General features: G+C 52.8%; 1 protein-coding gene and 1 long non-coding RNA gene across 4 annotated transcripts in view; one reads left to right on the top strand and one right to left on the bottom strand.

Annotated features, from left to right (window-relative positions):
• CALN1 (calneuron 1) overlaps positions 1–3,774 on the bottom strand; it is an 89,105-nt gene that overhangs the window by 78,435 nt on the left and 6,896 nt on the right. The window contains exon 1 of one of the 3 annotated variants that reach the window (XM_033518909.1): positions 2,925–3,036. The exons of 1 other annotated variant lie outside the window; for it this stretch is intronic. The gene's annotated coding sequence lies outside the window, so the exon portion shown is untranslated. Of the gene's footprint in view, positions 1–260; positions 509–2,924; positions 3,037–3,774 lie in introns of those variants that run through there. One more of the 3 variants, XM_015646854.3, reaches the window with a different exon arrangement.
• LOC117245288 lies at positions 1,911–3,774 on the top strand. The gene is made up of 3 exons (XR_004499845.1): positions 1,911–2,102; positions 2,199–3,124; positions 3,690–3,774. It is a non-coding gene; the product is annotated as an uncharacterized LOC117245288 (long non-coding RNA).

The raw sequence follows: 3,774 nt of genomic DNA, 5'->3' as shown, positions 1-3,774 counted from the left end.
GACACGCTCTGGGACACCGGCCATGAGCTCCTGCGCTGGCACCGAGCAGAGGGAAGGGAAGGGCCGGGGCTGGGAGAGCTCGGACCAGCAGCTTCCAGAGCATTCCTTGGGAAGGATTCTGGAAAGACTCCCCCCCATCCACACGGGATGAGCCCCCCGGCACCAGAACCAGCCCGGAACGCCTCGCTCGGGGTCTCTGCCCCCGTCCCTTTCCCTTTGGGGCATCACCCGCGGGCAAGGAGCGTTTGGACGATGCTCACAGGCACGGGGGATGCTTCAGGGACTGCCCTGAGCACGGCCACGAGCTCAACTTCCACGATCCCTGCGGATTCTCGCAGCTCAGCAGATTCCATGGACCTCTGGCCCTTCAGGCCCTCACTCTCCCCCCCTCACAGACCCTTTACTCCTCATCCTTTGCTGCCCCCGGTGCCCCCGGGTGTCCCACACATGCCCGTGGTTATCCTTCCCGACCCGGCTTCGTGCCAGTCTCGCTCCGGCCGGGCCCCGGGCCGGCTGTCCCCTCCAGGCTGTCCTCGCTGTCCCCTCCCGGCTGTCCCCTCCAGGCTGTCCTCGCTGTCCCCTCCCGGCTGTCTCCTCCAGGCTGTCCCCTCCCCGCTGTCCTGACTGTCCCCTCCCCGCTGTCCCCTCCCCGCTGTCCCCTGCCCATCTGTCACTCGCCAGCTGGCCCCGCTCTCCCTTTCCGTGCCAGGCGAATTGGAAGCAGCAATTTCTTTACCTGCAATTGCACAATACCTCAAGCACCTGAGCTCTGACCTCCAAGGTGCATTATTATTAATTATAATTATTATTAATTATTATTACTACCAGCACTGTTATCCCAGCCCTCTGAGGGCACCCTCTTGATGCAGCCCTTGTGTTTTGGGGCACCTCTTTTATCTGTGAGATTGGATCTCCGTGATATGCTACACCTCCTCTGACATCTGAGCTCCACCTTTGGAGAGGAGATAACACAATCGGAGATAACACAGTCAGAAATACACACAGACTCGGAAATAATACACAAACTCGGAAATACACACAATCGGAAATACAATCGGAAATACACACAAACTCGGAGATACACACAATCGGAAATACACACAGACTGGGAGATACACACAGTCAGAAATACACACAAACTCGGAAATAACACACAAACTCGGAAATACACACAATCGGAAATACACAGAGACTTGGAAATACAATCGGAAATACACACAAACTTGGATATACACACAAACTCGGATATACACACAAACTCGGATATACACACAAACTTTCAGTACAAATTTTCTTCCTGCAAAGACATTTTCCTCTTGCTCCTCTTCCTAAAAATGAACCTTGCACTTTTCCCCCCAGCCAAGCGCTTCATGCCAGTAAGAAATGGACTTTCCTTTTCCCTAGATAATGAGCGATCTTGCGGATTGGATAATGAAATAAGTAATGCCATTAGCAGCCCATTAATCAGCGGAGAGCAGTGAATGGCTCTCAACCGCTCCTGAAGGACAAGGGAAGGGGAACTCCCAGAAATGGGGGAGCCACCCAAAATCCAGTCCCCTGCTCCCCACATGTTTCTTTTTAACTTCGGGATGGCCAACCATCCGTTCTTTGCCTGGGGGATCCAGCCTGTTTAGATCAGGTATCTGTGCTCGGGAGATTCCCTGCACATCCTAAATCCTGCTGAATTCCCTTAGCAGGAAATCACTTCCTTCATTTCTGTCCCTGCCCCGTGCAGGATGTGAAAAAAGAGGGCGGAATCCAGGAGGGTCCTTCCCTGCAGCATCATTAACGGTGGAGGAGCACGGGAGCAGGACCTGTCACCATCACAGGACCTGTCCCCAGGACCTGTCCCCATCCCCAGGACCTGTCCCCATCACAGGACCTGTCCCCATCACAGGACCTGNCAGGACCTGTCCCCATCACAGGACCTGTCCCCAGGACCTGTCCCCATCCCCAGGACCTGTCCCCATCACAGGACCTGTCAAACACAGGCACGGGGCAAAGGCGGGGCTGGCCCCAAACCAAAGCTTTCTCTTCTCTCCTCTGGCAGATCACCAGCTCTGCTCGTAAGAGGAGAAAGCCAGCTCCAAGGAAAAAGAAAGGTCCTCACATCACTTCTTCCATCAGGCTGACACCTCCTCATCTCGGGGAATTTAACATCTGCCCTATAATTCAGGGAACATGTGGTTATTTTCCAGGTTTATTATTAGCCCAAAGGCCACAGTTGAAATGAAAGGGAGCAGCTGCTCCAGACTTCACCCCTGGAGAAGGGGCTGGAGCAGCTCGGGGCTGCCTGAACATCCCTGGGACAGAGCACAGAGCTCACACACCTCACCCCACACCGGAAAACGGCAGCAAACGGAGCTTGTCTCCACGTCCAGTGAATAATTCACCCAGGGCAAGGCAGCAGCAGCAGAACACGAGAGAAACCCCCAGAGACAAGCGGGAGCTGGGAGGTGACTCCGCTGCCAGGGAAAACCTTGGCTCAAGCCTTTCTTCCCAGGGGAGCAGGCAGCACCTCCCAGCTCCTGCCGGATCCTCACCCTCAGGGGTTTAACCCAGGGCCTGGGGCAGGGCTGGGGACCGACACAACCTTTGGATGTGAAAACATCGAGCCTGGCAGCAGAAAACCAACTCTGGCTCTGAGACAGCCAGGAGCAATCCAGGGTGTCAGAATCGCTCCTCTGACTGCAGACACAGATACACCACACAGAGATTTGTACACTCCTGACTGGATCTGTATGTGTGCTGTGGGAAATACATACATTCAATATTAATAAAAAGTACAAATACACAATATACCGATTGTTATATAACTTAAAAAAATTATATAATGCATTAAAAATTGAGAAGCTGCTTGAATAGAAATAAAAAAGGAGAAGTTACAAGATTAAAATAACTGCTTTAAACTCTCTGTTGCAAACCTGGAATAATCACAGACTGCCAAACCAACCAGAGGGAGAAGGAAGAAAGGTTGTGCCACAACCCAGCAGAGCAGGGGAGTTAAGAGGCACCGCTCGCTCCAGGGGAATCCAGGGAGGAAAGAGATCCCTGGATGTGACAAACTGCTCAACAGCAGCAGTGGGGTGGGCAAAAAGGGGCTGAAAAACAACTCAGTGGAAAGGTGACACCAAAACCTCCTCAGAAGCACGAGGGGAAGGAATCGGGCAGGGAGGGGAAAGAATCGGGCAGGGAAGGGAAGGAATCGGGCAGGGAAGGGAAGGAATCGGGCAGGGAAGGGAAGGGATCGGGCAGGGAAGGGAAAGAATCGGGCAGGGAGAGGAAGGAATCGGGCAGGGAAGGAATCGGGCAGGGAAGGGAAGGAATCGGGCAGGGAAGGGAAGGAATCGGGCAGGGAAGGGAAGGAATCGGGCAGGGAGGGGAAGGAATCGGGCAGGGGCTGTGGCTGATGGGTGAGACCCAGCACAGCTCAGGAGAGACAGTCGGGATGAAAGGGAGAGGGAATTGTTTGAGTTCCTTCTCATTCCGGGGGGGATGGCAAAAGGAGGCAGAAACAAAGATGAGCAGTCAGTTTTCATAATGGAAACAACTTCCCACTGCAGCCCTGTTATAAATTTTTATTATGATATTGGCTCTCGCAGATGAATATTACATATTAAATACTTTTTAGCTATGTATGTACCTTTTTTTCTTGCTAACAAGTTTTAAGTTTAAAAAGAATTTCCTAGGTACAAGGCGAGGAAAACCCAGAGGGCGAGGACACTGAGGCCCAGGCTGTTATCAGGAGAACAGCAGAAGCCAAACTGTTATCAG

The sequence above is a fragment of the Parus major genome, chromosome 19, assembly GCF_001522545.3.
Source record: "Parus major isolate Abel chromosome 19, Parus_major1.1, whole genome shotgun sequence".
NCBI lineage: Eukaryota > Metazoa > Chordata > Aves > Passeriformes > Paridae > Parus > Parus major.
Note: the sequence above shows the minus strand (reverse complement) of the source record. Positions and strands in the feature narration are given on the sequence as shown.